The sequence below is a fragment of the Mesoplodon bidens genome (genome assembly GCF_964165515.1).
Source record: "Mesoplodon bidens genome assembly, chromosome: 1".
In the NCBI taxonomy this organism is placed as follows: Eukaryota; Metazoa; Chordata; class Mammalia; order Artiodactyla; family Ziphiidae; genus Mesoplodon; species Mesoplodon bidens.
In genome coordinates, this window is record NC_138176.1 from 223525932 (window position 1) to 223546317 (window position 20386).

Here is a 20386-nt window from a genome sequence, read left to right on the forward strand (position 1 = left end):
CACACTCCGTAGGGTAAATGGAAGAGAGTTTATAAAGAGACTTTGCAGAGGTGTGATTGAGTATGGGAAGCCTGAAAGGAGAAGTACTACTCTGGTACTAGTGGCTTTGGTGTTCTATTACCATCCCTATGTTTCAAGAGCTAAGAAAATATACTCAAAGAAAAAATATGTTGAGAGTAAGGCTGCCTGGCAGAAGCCTAGCCCTTTGGCAAGGCAGGCTGCCGACCAGGAGAACTTGCAGGGAGGGAGCCAAGAGAATGGACTCCTCTGATCTCACATTTCTGCTTCCTGATGCTCCTTACTGGCAGAACCCAGCTGGAATCTATAATGCAGGGGGCCCAAGGATGCAGAAGACGGACAGAGGGAAGTCAGCCTCCCAGGGCACAAAGAAGTGCAGAGGAAGGGGAGTGCAGATGGGTGCAGGTGAGCTGCACTCCCCTGCCAAATAGTCAACATTCATGCTGTTATGCATATCATACCCTTGTGTTAAATTTATCATGCTTCCTGTATGTCCTTTAGCCACTTGCTTTTCTTTCTAGTTTTCTAGACCTTGTTATGAACTTAGTGTTTTTCAAAAATATTTATTTATTTATTTTGTCTGTGCCAGGTCTTAGTTGCGGGGTGCAGGATCTTCATTGTAGCATGTGAGATCTTTAGCTGTGGCATGCGGGATACTTAGTTGCAGCATGCGGACTTTTAGTTGTGGCATGTGGACTCTCAGTAGTGGCATGCGTGTGGGATCTAGTTCCCCGACCAGGGATCGAACCCAGACCCCCTGCATTGGGAGTGTGAAGTCTAACCCACTGGACCAACAGGGAAGTCTCTGAATTTAGTATTTTTACTAATATACATTTTGTATTTTGTTTATTTATTTATTTATTTGAAGTATTGATATATATATATATATATATATATATATATATATATATATATATATATATATATATCTTCTTTTTCAGGTTCTTTTCCATTATAGGTCACTACAAGATATTGAATATAGTTCCCTGTGCTAAACAGTAAGACCTTATTGTTTATTTTATATGCAATAGTGTGATATCTGTTAATCCCAAATTCCTAATTTATCCTCCCCCCCACCTTTTTGCTTTGGTAACCATAAGTTTGTTTTCTATGTCTGTGAGTCTGTTTCTGTTTTGTAAATAAGTTCATTTGTATAACTTTTTTTAGATTCCACATATAAGTGATATCATATGACATTTGTCTTTTCTCTGTCTGACTTCACTTCGTATGGTAATCTCTAGGTCCATCCATGTTGCTGCAAATGGCATTATTTCATTCTTTTTTATGGCTGAGTAATATTCTGTTGTGTATATATACCACATCTTCTTTATCTATTCATCTGTTCATGGACATTTAGGTTGCTTCAATGTCTTGGCTACTGTTATTTCCTTCTGAAACAAATATTGATTCAAGAGGCACATTCTGCTCTCCATGGTCTAGTCTCTGTTAAAGTTTGTAGTTGCAAACAACAGAACCCACTTGCACTGTTTTAAACATAATAAGAAATTTATAAAAGAATTTTATGTCATAGATTTTCTGTGATGTCCAGAGAGTCAAGCTTGGTGGCCTTTCACTCAGAAACAATCTCCAAATTGCAGTATTGCCCAACTTCACTCTATACAGGCTCTGAAGTTTGTAAGGGACACTAGAACTGGGACCACTGTCACTGCAGCCAATGAAGGCTATCTCTTCCTGCCCTGCCAGCATCAATTTAACACTACACTCTTTCATTCACTCCACCTTCTCCACCTTTGTCTTGTGTGAGGTGAATTGGCGAGGCCCAGGTCCTGAACCCATACTCTACCTTTGAGGGAAGTTGGGAAAAAATTTTCTAGCTTCTACTTTGGGGAGGGGAAAACTCTTCAACATATGAAGGGTGCTCAAAAGTTCTGGGACAGCTATGGAAATATGAGAAGTGTCCATCCACCCCCCTACCAACCATCACTTTCACACTAATTCCTGTCTCAATACTTTGTATTGTTGTATATAACAAAAGGACATCAGGTCCCAGGTGCAACTGTATAAATATGGTCCCTCTTCTGAGAGGCCTTGCTCTGCATGAAGCACCTGGACTACTCAGTACCTTTTTGTCTCTGAGTTACTTTAGTACTAATTAGTGGTACCATTCAATGAGCCATTGATTTTGCCCTTTAAATGATATTTATGATTTTGTTAAAATACTCTGAAATGACATTTTGTTGTTGGCCATGTATTTTATTATTTGGTCTTCTCTCTCCATTAAAGTTTTAGGGATCCTTGGGGAGGATGATAATCTATTTCTTTTCATGGGAACTAGCATATTGCTAGGAACATAGGAAGTGCAAAGTAAATACTTGCTTTTTGATTGTTTTATGGTTTGAGCTTTGAGGGATAGAGATCATAGTCAAGTAGTTTTTAATATGTTCATGTGCATTCTGCTGTCCAGATCAGGATACAAAGTAGAGTACACAAACCCAATTCCTAGTTCCCCAGTAGTATACTTATTGTTCATTAATACATTTTTGAGTTTTCTTCCTCTCCTAGATTGTATAGAGGTTAGAAATGGGAAATAATGTGGTATTTATAAAAGTCCAGAAGGGAAATGAAATCTGGATATTACAGTGTTTATTTTTTAATACAAATGTGGCAATATAACAAGCAAGACCTTTTTGGGGGGAGAGAATGTACATTGAGTAAGAAATATGAAGTTGGGTAGGTAGAATATATCAAAGACTTTTATAGTAAGAATCTATTAGTAGCTCTCTCTGGAATTCCTAAAATATAGTCTTCAGAATAAATAATCAACTGACCAACAAATCTCTGAGATGCTTGAGCCAATAGGCACAGAAATAAGGTAAAGGAATGATATGCTTGTGCTTGTGTTGACTCTTCCCCTGTGATGTGACTTACCTCCAGTTGATGTGGGTGTGCTGCTGAATATTTGCCTTTGAAAACCATACATAGAGAGAAGATGAGGCAGCATGTCAAGCCCCAGACAAGCCTCCTGAAATCCATGCCATGAACCCATACTTGCACAATTAGAATACTGTTGAGGCACTCAGGAAAAAATGCTAATAAAACATATGGAAATCTTGGCAAAGTATAGGACCATAGGCTTGATATAAGTCTGGGAAAAACAAAATCATATCCCAGCTTGCAGAGAGGAAGCAAGGTAGCCAGTTAATCACTTTGATTGACAGAGGAGATCTAAAATCCATCACGCTTTTTTGTTACCTAGGCAGTGTGGAGATCCAATAGATCCAATGATCATGAGTAGAAAATGGAATCAATACAAAGTTCAGGCTTCTCCAAGGTTCACTGGCAGATAAGATGTGTGTGTGTGTGTGTGTGTGTGTGTGTGTGTATATAAATATACATATACATACATGCAGTCACCCTCCGTATCTGTGGGTTTTGCATCTGAATCTGCAGATTCTGAAACCATGATATGGACTATTGAGTACACTACACGATTTTGTTTGAGGGACTTGAGCATCTGTGGATTTTGTTATTCACTGAAGTCCTGGAACCAATCCCGCCCGTACTGAGGGACGACTGCCTATATTAAGACTCCAGCGTAAAATGAGGTTTTTCAAGTCTTCTGATCTGTCTTATCAGCATGTATTAAGCACTTATTAGGTGTAAAAGAGTGGTCTAAGTGATATTAAAGAAGAGGTGCTAGCTCTGCTCTGAAGTTGGAAGAGAACTGTGCATGACTGTAATAAAAGTTCCACTGGTGGCAGTGACTGTTTTTTGCTGTGTTCCCAGCACCTAGAACAGTGCCTGGTGCTTCAAGAAATAAGCAGTAAGTAAATGAATAAACTATTTCTTGAATAGGTTCATCATTTCCTCTTGCGAGTGGTATTTAACTTAAAATAGGCAAGTCAGACAGCAAGACTTTGCTAGTGAATGAATATTCTTATGGAAACATGAGGCTTTGAGACTAGGCAGGTGTGAAGAATGTATGGCCATAGGAGGCTCACATGGATGCTGTTTGCTAACCTGAAGGATGGCAAGCAAAAACAGAGTGAGCAGAAGAGCTGTAAAGATCCCAGAAGGTAAAACGTAGTATGAGTCAGTATAAGTCTGGAATTCCAAGTGATAATAGGAAGAATACCTTTACTTGCATGAGTTACACGTATCACTATTTATGAATAATGGTAACGGGCAGGGTATGGTTTTGAATGATGGAGTTGCAAATAGCTGAGGGCTCTTCAAATAGGGCTACAGCTGCCAACCATAGAAGATCCTTTATGTGTGTATGGTGTGGAGAGAACAGTTGGTCAGGCAAAGTTTTTTCAGCCACACCTGTTCGCTCAGATAACAATTGTCATGAGCAGTGTTATCGCTAAATATAAAGATAAATACATATTTTATATATCTATAACTATCGCACAACTTGTAAGTTAGGTGAAAGATCAGCTGATTTTTTTCTATTAAAAGAAGAATACAATCTATTATAAATACTGGGTAGAAACTGGCAAATCTAACTTAGGTAGAAGGATCTCGAAGTTGAGATGATTCTTTCAGAGTCATTAGCATGGTTTCATTTATGAGTACAATACTGGTAGAATCTTGTTATGAAATGACTCAAATCACATCTTCTGAAGTACAACAACCACGTAAAGTCTGAAACAATGCAATCGGCCCATTAATCATGCACTCACTCAATAATGCATTCACTTGCTCAATCAACCAATGCATATCAAGTGCATCTTTAAACTGGAGGGATTATGGGTGATATATAAAAGAATAATTCATAAACTTTGTCCATAATTACCCTAAGAAAACTAGTTCTATCTTGTGAGATTGGTACTCTAAAAGAATTCTTTTAGTTTTTTGGTGGCAATATTGATATCTATTATGAAATATTTTCACCCTAGATTTTTTGAGAAACATCTATGGTACCCTCAAAATAGTTTTTAGAACATCTATTGGATTTTAAACAAAAATAAAATGAAAGGTCAGGAATTAGTGTCAGTGTACTATTTGGATAAAAAACCTGATTATGTGCTTTCATAAAAATTATGATTTTTAAAAATGTGTAGCTACAGGGTGAAAACATTTATAACTGCCTGTCTCTCAACCCAGACTTAATCCAGGCTATTAACTATGATTAAAATTCAAGGTACTTAATTATCATGATTTAGGATATGTCTACACCCTCTAAAGAATGCTTAAGTGGAGTATGTTTTTCTGGTTAAAGTCAGAGAAGAGGTAAAGTTTCCCTGTTGTGAGATTTTCTTCCTATATCAGAAATTATAATTTAGAAATTAATTAATTAATTAATTAATTTTATTTTAAATTGAAGTGTAGTTGATTTACAATGTTGTGTTAGTTTCAGGTGTATAGCAAAGTGATTCAGTTATACATATATATCTTTTTTCAAAAATTTTTTTCAGATTCTTTTCCCTTATGGGTTGTTACAAAATATTGAGTACAGTTCCCTGTGCTATACAGTAGGTCCTTGTTGGTTACCTGTTTTATATATAGTAGTGTGTTTATGTTAATCCCAAACTCCTAATTTATCCCTCTCCCCACTTCCCCCTTTGGTAACCATAAGTTTGTTTTCTATGTCTGTGGGTCTATTTCTGTTTTGTATATATGTGCAAATCAAAACTTCACTGAGGTATCACCTCACACTGGTGAGAATGGCCATCATCAAAAAGTCTACAAATAATAAATGCTGGAAAGGGTGTGGAGAAAAGGGAACCCTCCTACACTGTTGGTGGGAATGTAAATTGGTGCAGCCACTATGGAGAACAGTATGGAAGTTCTTTAAAAAACTAAAAGTAGAGCTACTATATGATCCTGCAATCCCACTCCTGGGCATATATCCAGAGAAAACCATAATTCAAAAAGATACATGCACCCCAATGTTTATTAGATCACTATTTACAATAACCAAGATATGGAAGCAACCTAAGTGTCCATCAACAGATGAATGGATAAAGAAGATGTGGTATATATATATATATATATTTTTTGCTGTACGCGGGCCTCTCACTGCTGTGGCCTCTCCCATTGCGGAGCACAGGCTCCGGACACACAGGCTCCGCGGCCATGGCTCGCGGGCCCAGCCGCTCCGCGGCATGTGGGATCTTCCGGGATAGGGGCACGAACCCGTGTCCCCTGCATCGGCAGGCGGACTCTAAACCACTGCGCCACCAGGGAAGCCCGATGTGGTATATTTATACAATGGAATATTAGCCATAAAAAAGAATGAAATAATGCCATTTGCAGCAACATGGATGGACCTAGAGATTATCATACTGATTGAAGTAAGTCAGAGAAAGACAAATACCATATGATATCACTTACATGTGGAATCTAAAAAAATGATACATAGAAATTATTTAAAACAAATTATTTCTTTTCCAACTCTAGAAGGTGGGAATGTCAGTTATCCATTGCTGCATAACAGAATCATCCCAAAACTTTGTGACTGAAAATAATAATCATTTTACTTGCTTACAGTTTTCTAGGTCAGCTGGGTGGCTCTTCTATTCTGAGACAGCTTTGTACATCTCAGCTGGCAGCTCTCCTGGGGATGCATGCTCTAGGACAGTTTCACTTGCATATCTGTCAGCTGGAAGGTTGGTAGTCTAGAGCCTTTCAGCAGGGATGGCTCATTTTTGTGTCACATGGTCTCACCAGAAGGCTAACCTGGTCTTCTTCACATGGTGGCAGAAAGTTCCCCGGAAGCAAGAGAGGGCAAGGCCCAAAGTACAAGCCTTTTTCAAATCTTTGCTCACATCGTGTTTGCTGGTGGTCTTTTGAACAAACCAAGTAAAAACAAAAAACAAAAACCCAAACAACCCAAGATCCAAGGAATAGAGTAAAGATTTTCCCTCTTATTGTGAGGAACAGAAAAGTCACACTGTACAGGGATGTTCTTACAGAAATGGGAGGAAATTGTATCCATTTACTTGTAATCTAACATAGAGTATTCTACAATAAAAAGCTTCACTCTCCTCTGTCAAACATAATATGTAAATGTTAAGTAATCTATAGATTGATTCAGGTTCTTGAACTAAAGAAAAAATAAGCAAATATTATCAATCTAGGAGCTGTTATTTTAAAAAAAGAATATTTAATTATAATTCAAGATTAAGAAACATACCTCATCAAGAAAAAAACAATAAAACATTTAAAAATTAATTTGAGTGGAATCACCAGGGCAAGTTGATTAGGATAAAGAAACTTAAATTCTACTAACACAAAATTGTAAATCAAATATACTTCAGTTTAAAAAATGATAAAAAGAAAGAACAGTTAAACTCTACCTTAGCCTTAAGGCTAAGCCCTTTCAGCCCCACTAACCAGGAGACTCACTATCTTTTAGTTGGTGTAATGCAGACAGGTCTCCATTGTTTTTTCTTTTCTCTGCTTATTTTCTTTGTTCCACTCTCTATGGGCTATGTTTATCCACACTCATTATATTATGATGATTCCCAATCTAAATCCCCAGATTTGACCTGTCTCTCGGGTGACAGACCTATTTAATTAATTGACTCCTTGATTATTTCTAGAAGACTATCCCTACAGGCATTGCGAACTCAGCATGTCCAAATCTGCACTTATTGCCTTCTGCCCAAATCTCTTTCTCCTACTGCAGTCTCTAACTTAGTGAGTGGTAATGCCAAAATTCATTCCATGTCCAACCAAAGCATGGAGAATTAGTTCAGGTTCTTCCTCCCCTCCCATCATTGCCTCCTTCTTATCAATCAGCAGGTCAGTGGTTTTTGCCCCTTTAATTCTGGATTTCGCCTCCTCCAGTTCTACTGCATCTGTCTCATTAAGACTCCTCAGCTCATCTCTCTGCTTTTAAGTTTTTCCCAAGCCCTCCAATCCATCTTGAGCAATTGCTTTAAGACATGAACCTCATCGTGTCATTCTAAAGATTCCATCAAAAAAATCCTCATGACCTACATGATATGATCCACTTCCTTATCTTGGCATACAAATCTTTTCAGGATCTGACTCTTCTGCTCCATCGGAGGAAACCTCTTTCTTTCTTTCTTTTTTTTTTTTTTTAACGTTATTGGAGTATAGTTGCTTTACAATGTTGTGTTAGTTTCTGCTGTATAACAAAGTGAATCAGCTATATGTATACATATATCCCCATATCCCCTCTCTCTTGAGCCTCCCTCCCATCTTCCCTATCCCACCCCTCTAGGGCGTCACAAAGCACCGAGCTGATCTCCCTGTACTATGCGGCTGCTTCCCACTAGCTATCTATTTTACATTTGGTAGTGTATATATGTCAATGCTACTCTCTCACTTCATCTCAGCTTAACCTTCCCCCTCCCTGTGTCCTCAAGTCCATTCTCTACATTGGCATCTTTATTCCTGTCCTGCCCCTAGGTTCATCCGAACCAGTTATTTATTTATTTTTTAGATTCCATATATATGTGTTAGCATACGGTATTTGTTTTTCTCTGACTTACTTCACTCTGTATGACAGACTCTATGTCCATCCACCTCACTACAAATAACTCAATTTCATTTCTTTTTATGGCTGAGTAATATTCCATTGTATATATGTGCCACATATTCTTTATCCATTCATCTGTCGATGGAGATTCCTTTAAAAACTACAAATAGAACTACCATATGACCCAGCAATCCCACTGTCTGGCATATACCCTGAGGAAACCATAATTCAAAAAGAGTCATGTACCACAACGTTCATGCAGTGCTGTTTACAATAGAAACCACTTTCTTGAATGAATCATCACATCTCTCACTTCTCTGTCCAAACTGATCCCCTGTCTTTATTATTCTTCCTGATCCCTTTTCTTCTCTACCTGATTAACTCTTACTCCTTCTTTAGGAACTCAAAGGCCATGTTCCTTGGGAAGTATTCATAAGTGAACACCAGGCTTGGATGGGTAGTCCATTGCTTTCCCTTAGAGTACACAACTATCATCAATCATATCTCATAATTTTTAATTGGTGATTTAATTCGGTCATCTCCGTTATTGATTTCTGTCATGTTAGCAAATTAACCCAGTCCCCGACACAAAGTAAGTTCTCAGAACTTGAATGATTACTAAGATTGAATGTATGGAGCTAAATGAATGAGTGAGTGGATGAAGGATGTGAGAGCAGTATAATTAGGTTAGGCTGGCTGTATCTCCATCCAACACACTCATACTGAGAAGTAATTTAGGTAAGCCTGGGTATTGGAAGGAATGCACCTGGAGTTTAAGACTCAGTTCAGGTTAAGAGTGGGGTCAGGTTAAGAATGGGAACAACTCTGCTTCTGAAAATTTATGGATCATTTATTTATTAATTACTTTGTAATTATTAAAAATTTACCTCAATACAATTGAAGGGATTCATTTTCTTTATTATTTGTTGCTAAATGGTAATCTCTGGATTCTCTCTAAACTCTGATCATCTTTGACCCTTGATATCGCTGCTTATTTTTCTAGAGAATTCAAACTAGTTTTAATATTTGCCTAATTGAAGCAAATTAGGAATGCAAATTTAATGTAAATAATTATGTTCTTCAGAACCCAATTTAAATCATTTTGGAATATCTGCTGTTTTGGATTATTCAGATCAATGCTTCTAGCATCGAACCATAGATAATGGAATTGAAGATGATTAGTAAATTGAACCTGATTCTTTGCATTTATAAGCAGTTGGGTGGTAGCAATCGATTTTCCTTGACTCTCATTTTGGAATATTCTGCTTTGAAGGAGAGACTGTTCTATAAATGGAATTCTTTTGATTTTCATCTTTATGTTACATTAAAAGGGGTGTTAAGAAGATATTTCTATCATTGGTGTACATGTGTGTATGAAAGTGGTCTTATATTAATTTAAGAATACCTACTCAGTGTAAAAAAGAGCTAGATCATTAACTTTTTCTCCTACTATCTTTCTTTCCCAGACACAATGGACTCCTAGTCAACTTCCTCATTCTTTCTAGCAGCGTATCATTCACCTTGAACCACTAACTGTTTCATTTTCTCCTTTATGTTCAGGAAATTATTTTTCCTTCTATTTCATAAGAAAGTGAAGCTATTATACCAAACGCTTTGAATTTCCAGCCGTGAAATTGATAAGCTTGTCAACAAATATACCCTTTCCTGTCTTTCTTTTCCCTCTCACAAACCAGGAGGAGTTCAACCTCTCTAAGGCCTGACTTGGCATCTTTGTCTACTTTCCCATCAGCATTTAAACACACTCAAGACTGCCCCATTTTCCAGCCTCACATTCCAGCCCAGTCTTTGCACTCTCTGTCTCTCTTGTTCCAGAGCCAAATTTCTTGAAAGCGTTGTATATCTTCATTGTCTCCATTTCCTTCCTCTTGACCCACTTCCTACAACTCATTTCCTTCTGGATTCTGACCCATCTCTCTACGTAAACTTGTCAAGTTTATGACTGGATTTGTCTCTAAATCCAGTGGACATGTTGAAATTTTAATTTTATTGTCTTGAACGTTCAACACTGCTAACCATCCCCTGTCAGCAGAATAAGTAGATTAAGTACATGCTTGAAGTTCTTTCCCAGTGAAGGAAACATTGAAGAAATTTAGCCTCACTGAACCTACCTAAATTCTTCCATCAGAGAAATTTAGAAAGAAGACATTTTAAGTTCAATACACGTGTTGAATCATGCTTTATGAATGGATAAATATATCACATATAATGATTTAATTTTAACATGCATATATAAGTATATATTTAAGTTTTAATTTCCTATTGGAGACAGAATACTACAATCTTTTAATGTCTCTAAAAGCCTTAATCCAGCTCCTGGAACTCTCTTCGATTACTTCTATCACACCAGCAACTCCCAGCTTCTTAGGAACATCTCTGATTGCTGTCACTTCCTCTGCAGGGACTTTAGTTCTTAATTTAACTTTATTATTTTTTCTTTTTTTAACATCTTTATTGGAGCATAATTGCTTTACAATGGTGTTGTAATTGTACAATGTAATTGCTTTACAAGTTTCTGCTGTATAACAAAGTGAATCAGCTATACGTATACATACATCCCTCTATCCTCTCCCTCTTGCATCTCCCTCCCACCCTCCCTATCCCACCCCTCTAGGTGGACACAAAGCACCGAGCTGATTTCCCTGTGCTGTGCGGCTGCTTCCCACTAGCCATCTATTTCACATCTGGTAGTGTATATATGTCCCTGCCACTCGCTCACTTCATCCCGGCTTCCCCTGCCCCCACCCCATGTCCTCAAGTCTATTCCTCTGAAGGGAATTTAAATGCTGGTGTTTTTTGAGGTTTTGTCTTGACCCCTCTTCTCTAACTCTGGCCACGTTCTCTGGATGAGCATCCGCTTCTAGGCTTCAGTTTTGTTTCTGTTGTCCATGCCTCCCATATCTACACCTGGAGGTTAGACCTCTTTCCTGAATTCTTTATTAGTATACTCAACCAGCCATTAGTATACTCAACTGGAAGCCACTGCTCGGATAGATATCCTGGAGATGATTCAAGATAAATGTGCCCCCAAATTATCTCAATATAGCTCTCTACAACTCTCCCCTCTCTTCTCAGTCCTCATTCTTTTAGTGAATGACACGAAAGTCCAAACTGGAAACCCAGGATGCCGACCTCACTCCTCCTACGCCTTCATTGTCACAACCAACCAATCAGGAAATCCTAGGATTCTGCTTCCTTTTACGCCTTGATTATGCTCATGTCTCGCCCTAGCCCCTAACACACCGTTCCAGGCCACCAGCATTTCTCCTCCAAATTACAGCAGTAATCTTCTTATCAGTCCTCTCCTCCAGTCTATTCTCCAGTTTAGAACCAGAGTGATTTTTTTAAAGCAATATGATCCCGTTTCTCCTTGTTTAAAATCAGTACTTTTAAGATGACTTAAAAACCCTCCAGACAATGTTATCTCCAAACAATGGAACATTATTCAGCTCTTAAAAGAAATGAGCTACCAAGCCATGAAAAGACTTGGGAGAACCTTGTATTTTTAGCATATTACTAAGTGAAAGAAACCAGTCTGAAAGGGCTACATACTGGATGATTTCAACTACATGACATTATGGAAAAGGCAAAACTATGGAGACAAGAGAAGATCAGTGGTTGTCAGGGATTGGGGGGAGGGAGGAATGAACAGGCAGAGCACAGAGGATTTTTAGGGCAGTGAAACTATAATGGCGGATACATGTCATTATACATCTGTTAAAATCCATAAAAGTATAACACCAAAAGTGAACCTTAATGGAAACTTTGGGAGATAATGTAGGTTCATTGACTATAACAAATCTACCCCTCTGGTTCAGGATGTTGACAGTGGGGAAGGCCTTGTATGTGTGAGGACAGGGGTATATGGGAATACTATACTTTCTGCTTGATTTTGTAGTGAACCTAAAACTGCTTTAAAAAATAAAATGCATTTTAAACAAATGAAAAAACACAACCCTCCATGGTCTGGCTTTTCTATACCTCTTTAAAATAATCTTTTTTTCATTCTACCCTTGCTCTCTCTCTCTCTCTGTGTGTGTGTGTGTGTGTGTGTGTGTGTGTTTTAATATGGAACTTTGTTTCTTTGAACTAGCCATGCTCTTTTTATCTCTGAGCCTTTGCCTATCTTTCCTGATTTTCCTTCTTCACTTGTTGTCTTCTTGTCATCCTCAATCACTTACCATACTTCACTGTTATTGCGTTTTCACTTGTCTGTCTTCTCTTCCAGACTCTAAGTTCTGAATCTATCTTACTCTTGTATCTCCAATGTTGGGCATATAAAACACTAAATAAATGAATGGTTGATATATGGCTGGAACAGTTTTCCCTCATTCTTACTTAGACCTACCCTGGTTTTGTTTTCAATTGCTCTGAGCTCTTTATAAGAAAGCACTCTAAAAACATAATAATCACAGGCCTAGATTGCCAGATTTAATAAGGACAAAAAAAGTATAAGACTCTCAGATAAATTTGAATTTCAGGCAAATAATGGATTGTATTTTAACGTTAAGTATGTCCCCAGATATGTAATATTTTTATAATATTTAATTTAATATCTATATAATATTTGGGGACATTTATATTAAAAGTCTATTCATTGTCTGGAATTCAAATTTAAGAGCTTCCTGTATTTTATCTGACTATCCCTCTCAGGCTCCAAGAACTGTTTCCTGGTTACTGAAATCATTTATTTACACAGGGATAATAGCATTGGATAACTGCCTCCATATTGAGTTCTCTTTAGTAAATTTCTACTGAGGACTCCCCTTTTCTCTTTTTATTTTTCAGTACTTTCAGCAGAGCATTTCTATCTCTGCCATGGAGAACATTTTTGCCATTTACTAGGAAGAAAAACTTTTACCTATAAGCTATTGTGCTATCTTTTGAAATGTGTTATTGACATGTCATTCACATACCATAATTCACACATTTAAAGTGTACAATTTAGTATATTCACAGAGTTGTGCAACTGTCACCATAATCTAATTTTAGAACATTTTCATCACCTCCCAAAAGAAACATTGTACCTATTAACAGTCACTCTCCAGCTATCAACCGCTCCCAGCCTTAGGCAATCACTAATCTACTTTCTGTCTCTTGGGATTTGGAAATTTTAACTAAATCAGATCATATAATACTTGGCCTTTTGTGACTGGCCTCTTTCCCTTAGCAAAATATTTTCAAGGTCCATCCATGTTGTAGCATGTATCATACTTTATTCCTTTTTATCACTGAATATTATTCCATTGTGTGGGTATATCACATTTTGTTTATCCATTCATCAGTTGGTAGACATTTGGGTTATTTCACTGTCTTTTGTAAGAATAACATCCTAAAATTGAGGTTTTGTCAATTGTTTTGTTTACTGTCTATGGTCAAGTTTTAGGGAAAAAGCAGAGAATATATTCTGCTTGTTTTAAAAGTTGTAGGATTTTACTTTGCTTTTGAAATTTCAGTGCATTCCTTGATCTATCTTGTTTTTAATCTAATCTTTTCTTTTACATTGGAATTGTTTAAGTTAACACAAGAGGTATATTGGATGATGCAATAAGCAACTGCAGATTTTGTCAAGCTGTAAATGACGTCTCAGAAACTTCAAAGTTGAGAATTCATGATGCAACAGGTCTGTCTGATGTGATATTTTCCATGACTACAGAGAATGTTATAGACTAGAGCATCTGGAATTGGTCATAGTCTTTAACTGGCACAGATGTGTGAAAATGTGGTGTGAGGTTGGAGTTTTTATGTTCTGTATTGTTTTTATGAAATGTATATTCTGATCTGATCTGTGGATGATTGCACCCAGGATGGTAAATCAAAATATAAAACCAAAACATATCAAGACAATAAGAAATATTTGAGTCTTCACAGATACAGAAATGTCATTTTAAAAACAAATAATTTCTTAGAGAACGTGAGTACACGAGAGTCAACACTGATAATTGAGCTCTACAAGAATCTTAGTTATGCCATGGGGAGTCACATGGCTATGTTTACATTAACCCCAAATAATGGAAGATTTGTAAAATTAAATATAAACTTGCTGTGCTTATGTCAACAATGCGTGGCTTCCTTCCTTTTTTACTTCCTCTCTCCCTCCCCCCCTTCCTTCTTCCCTTCCTTTCTTTTTCTTTCCTTCCTTTCTTAATGATTTCCCCAAAATCACTTGGGTAGAATGAATATTTGGAAATTGCTTAAAGGAACCATAATACTTTGGGCATTTTTACATAAATATTGATGAATAATACAAAGTAGTGATTTTCCAACTGCTTAGTGTACAACTTCCAATAGATTAAGACACCATTCAAGCTTTATAAAGAGTTGACAGCCTAGCAGTCTTTTTTTCACATCTTGTCATTTTGAAACAATTATGGTATGTACTTTTAAAAATTAAAGTGAATATATATTTATCTTATTTTGAGATTTGCTCACTTCCCTTGAAATAATTATATATTACCTAGGGCATCACAAAACACTTCTTTTTACACATGTACCTTGTTCATACCTGTCTTTTTAAATATCCTTAAAGTTGGTGCTCAGAGACTAAGTGTACAAGAAGCATAATAGATCACTATGGTCCAATAAACTGAGTATTTGCTCTTTGACTTTCAATCAGGACTCATTGCATACTCATTTTCTGGAATTCTATATGTTAACATTTTAGTGAATCGAAGATTCCATCTTTTATGTACCACTAAGAAAGAAGAAAAAGGCTAATTAATTGTAATAAATTGTAAGATGTATCCTGATTTCAGAGGTGTAACCATGAGGAAAAATATCCATTCTAAAATTATTGAAAAGTAGTAGCACTTTTGGAAGTATACAAATATACTCAAAAGGCAACTGCACGCTAAAATATATAAGGCAGTGGTCAATTTCATTTAGTTAGAAATTAATTGAGCACTTAAAATATGTTTAGCTCTGGGCTCAATAACTGGGCTGGAACCATCTAATTATCTAGAAGTTTCTGTTTCGTAATTGTCTTCTGTATGCACCACCTTATACCAGTTGAAATAGGTGGAGTAGGTAGCTGCCCACAAAGTGTGGGTTAAAGTTTTCTGGGAAAGTCTTTATCCTTATTTACTTACCCTTATTCTCTTCCTGATGCCAGGAAACCTCCTGTAAGCCTTTTCTTACTTTGGCCTTATGTCCTTTGAACATGTGGCTATTTCTGGAAGGATGCACTGAGCATTTTAATCATTAACTCTCCAGTAAGGAATCCTTTGATCATTGATTACACTTTCCCAATGGGATGGCCCTCTATCATAATTGATGAGGAGTCAGAGCTTCAGAGAGCTCATGTAACTTGCCAGGACTGCACAGCACGTAGCTAGTTTAACTGGGCTTTCATCTCTGTGCTATTTACTGGTCTGACAGCCTTTCATGAACACCTCAAATATACAAAAATGAAGTCTCTGATCCATCTGAGATTTTGAAAGGTAAGAGGATAAAGAGACAAGTGGAGAAGTGAGGTATTGCCTGAGAGGATCAGCCTTGAGTGAGGATGGTGGGTGGGGGGTGGGAAGGGTGGCTTGGGCAGTGAGAATGCAAAGGTTTCTGAAAGGGAAAGTGGAAAGATGCCAGAAATAAACCTGTCGTTTCACAATTTCTCCCTGTGCTTGTTCCAGAATTGCTGATTCCTAGAACTGAGATTGTCTACCTCATACGTTTGTTAGGTTTACTTCAATTCAATATTTTACTGTGGTTCCTCAGGAAGACTTTAGGACTCACTTAGGAACCCTGGCAAAATTCTTGTCTTGAACCTATAGCTGAAATTATTGCATTTTAAATCCAATATTGAATGCATTTTTTTTCTGACCAGTATTTAAGACTTTGGGGGTTCCTTTTATTTACTCTTTCTATGATTGGGATAGGAAAACAACTGGGAAACTCTAGGGTGCAAACATTTGAACCTGTATCTGCATGGCTGAATCTTAATGGCAGTTCATAAAGTTCATGGAAAGATAAGAGATACTAATATCATTTTTTCTTAACATGGATAATATTTGTTGTCTCTTTGTCTCTCAATAACATTGAAGAGTAAGCTATAGCTTTTTATAGGAACACAAGGATGACATACTACATTTGTGCAGTAGAGCCTTGATAGGCAAAATGATATTGTTGTAAACCCTCACTCTTAATCATCAGAGTAAACTAACCAGAGTTCCTCATTGGAAGATGTAAGTGGAAAATGACAGAGCTGTGTTGAAATGCATTAATTCATTCCACAAATATTTATAGAGCTCCTACTGTATATCACTGTATATGCACTTTTCAAGGATATGGATATATAGCAGTGCACTAACCAGACAAGTCTTCTGTCTTTATTCTAGTAGAAGAACAGTCAAGTGTAGTAAGAACAATTAAGTCCTTGTGGTCTATCACAAATACAGTAGTCTTCACATATGCTCTTCCCTTTGCTCCAAAAACTTCTCACCCAGACTTTTACTAACTCCCACTTACCCTTTATGTCTCCATTTAGACAGCCGTTCCTCTGGAAGATTTCCCTGACCCTCCAAGTTCAACATGCATGCTCTTCCCATGTACTCTCATGGAACCTTGCATTATTCATTTTTTTTTTAGCTCTTAAACTACATTGTTTCCTTTGTATGTTTTTTTTCTCCACCAGATTATAAACTCGGAGACAATAAGAACTATGAACTTTTTTGTTTATCTTTGCCCCCTCAGCAACTTGCATGGTGTTTGGCACAGGATGGGAACTATTATTTTCTCAGTGAATAAACGTTCTAATAAAATGTCTCATCCTTGAACATTAGTCACTTACAGAATAAAATTCAAAATCATATTTCCTCAGATTATTAGATGGTTGGTGTGGAAGAATCCAGCAAGGATGTGAGATCCCAGTTTACCAAGAGTTGAATGCTTTGAGTTCCTAGTCAATGTTTTGATGTGGTAGGATGACTGATAAGATTTTAAAATGTTCTCACAGTGTGTGTGTGCGTGTGTATGTTTGAAGATGTTAACTCTGATTTGCCGTGTCTTCCTATGTGAAACTCCAAAGTATATTTCGTATCTCAACACCTGTAAGTACATAGTATAACAGCATCAAGGAATAACATTGCATAAAATAAGATAATAATCATGGTGATAGTAACATACACTTATGTAATCTTATTATGTGCCAGACAATGTTATAAGCACTTCATGCATACTTACTTATTTTATATACCCACATCCCTATGAGGAAACTGAGGCCCAGGGAGGTTAACTAACTTGATTATATAGTGACTAAATAGTGGAAGTGGGTGTAAACTCCAAAGCTTGGCTCTAGAGTTCACATTTGACATTTGACTCCTTCAATTTGAAGAAAAAAGTCTATTGATTAAAAAAAACCCCAAAACAAAATAAAAAGAATAAAACAGCTAAAGTAGTACCACTTGAATTGGACCAAGCCATTCTCTTGATGTATGAAAACTGATATATTAAAAAACTACCACTGATGTCTATTATTTTTTTGTCAAGGGAATTAATCACTTATTAGACAGATGGAAGAGTTCAGCTGAGAGGGAAGGCGCTAAAGTATGTAGCCTGTGTGAGAGAAAGGGCAAGCTTGGTGCACAGTGATATGCCAAAAATACTTGCAAAAATATGTCAGAAAGATAGCAGGCCGGTGACTAGCATCCAAAAGTCCACATGACTGGGGCCAACATGGGGAATGAAGAGAAGACAGTGAATAGAAATACGACAGGTGAACAAAATCCTTTTATCTTTTAAAAGATGTCTTGTGCAATGAAATAGAAGAGATGACTCACAGTGCTGTAGTTAGATAGGTTGAACGTTGTAAATCACAGATTATTGGTAGAGTAAAACATTTAAATGACTTAACCAATTAATATCCAATAATATTTTTGAGAAAAATATATTTTTTTGATGACCACCCATTTGAGGAACACTCTACAGAACCAAGTTGATTTATGAATAACCTGTAAATGTTGAAGGTTTTTCTATATTCCAAGGCTAGATCAGGTAGTGGGAAAAAGGAAGGGATATTTGTATATGCCTTTGGAGGATCTTAGAAACAAATATGGATGATGAATTAAAATTGACATAGGCAATATGGTTTTTAACATAAGGATAAATTTTTTATTGAGAAATTCTAGAACAGAATACAGACACTTCTTTTGCTATAGTATGATATATGCTTTTCTGAAAAACCTCATGTTTGGCAAAATCATCTCTAAAAAATAACAAACGTTAATGGAAAGATAGAATTGGGGCAGGTCATTCCAAACCTGTACATCTTTATAACTAGTATGTTACAAAAAATAACAGTCCTAATTACTAACAATAATTCAATTAAAAGGACATGCAATAGTCTTTAAAAATAATACTACAGTAAATTTTATATTTCACCTCTGGCGGGGGGGGGAAATGGTAAAGGTAGCTGGATAGAAGTGAATGTAAGAGAGGGTTGAAGCGTCTGAAATAAGGGAAGAGAGATATGTTGCAAGTAGAGGAATAGTTTCAGACTCGGTACAAAATGCATAAAAGGAGGAAAATCTCCCACCAAGCACTTCCAAGACAGTGCTTGTTTCATTGGGTATAGTACTGGCTCCGTTTGCACTCTGCTACAGTGAGCTGTGTTACTGTATTGTGTTCAGCTGCTTTTACATGATGACACAAAACATTAAGGGGCTGGGAAAATTCATATATAAGCCAAGGTAACTTTTGTGTAGAAGCTACAACATTGTAGAGAATCTATTATTTGTAACTTAGTTTCTATTATCTATTTATCTATCTATCTTTCCATCTATCTAGTCTATCTATCCTATCTATCATCTATCATCATCCATCCATCCACCAGTCCACACACCCAATTATCCAGCTATCCATCTATCCATCCATTCATCTATCTACCTACCTACTTACTTACTTAGCATGAAGGATTGAGGATGTTCTTAGAATGAATATTTCTCTCTCAGTGCCCACAAAACTGGGACCTCCCTCCCACCTCCACTGCATCTTAGAAAACTCCCATTTGGATATTTTACTGCTTGAATCTGTTCCTAATGTCTGTGACTCTTTGCCTCTATTGTTGAATTTGAAGGTCAGAAATCAGAAATATATTTTGATTCTAATGTATTCAAAACAGATATTTTTTGATTCAAAAACTAAAACATCTCCACATACTCCTGCTTACAATAAAATTAGTCTCTAAAATTAAAAAAACCTTAAGAATATGGAAAATCTGAAATATATATTTATCCTATGAAATTAAAGTAAACACAGGCAATTTTCTCCTATGTATTGAACTAAATTGCTGTTAATGCTTTTTCAGTTCTATTTTTGTACCAAATGACTGGGTTATATGAATTTTTATTGCATGCTGCTTCCTTTGCATTGGGAAAAATCATTTTGAGTGAAGACTTACTTCTCTCAATATAGGTTATATTTCTGACGACTTGGCAGGTGAAAGAAAATGACAGTAATATTATTGCTTGTGTTTAGCTCTGAGCTTATTTAACATGTGTAGCTGAAATAATTAAATGAAAAGAATGCTCTTTTTATTTAATGAATTAATGGAATGGACATCCAGAAGTTGCACTGCAAAAGTTCAACTGAAGCTGCTTAAACCTTCTTCCATAAATCAACTGAGTTGGTTCAGTAAGTTCACAGCCAATAAGGTAATAATGTCTTCCTTTGCCTTGCTTTTATCTTCTGCATTCAAGTTACATGCACAACCTCGTTTGATATACAACTTTAGTTTTAAGTTTATATGAGAGATGCAACATAATTTTATTCTAAATATGAACTTGACAATATGGATTCAAATTTGATTCACTGATGTGCAACCTTGCGTGTGATATCTGAAACCAGAAATTGTCAAATGGTATATCAAAAAGGTAAATTAGCATTTGCTCAGCGCAACCTGACATGACAGATGGGTAGGAGGAGTGCTGTTATCCCTGAGAA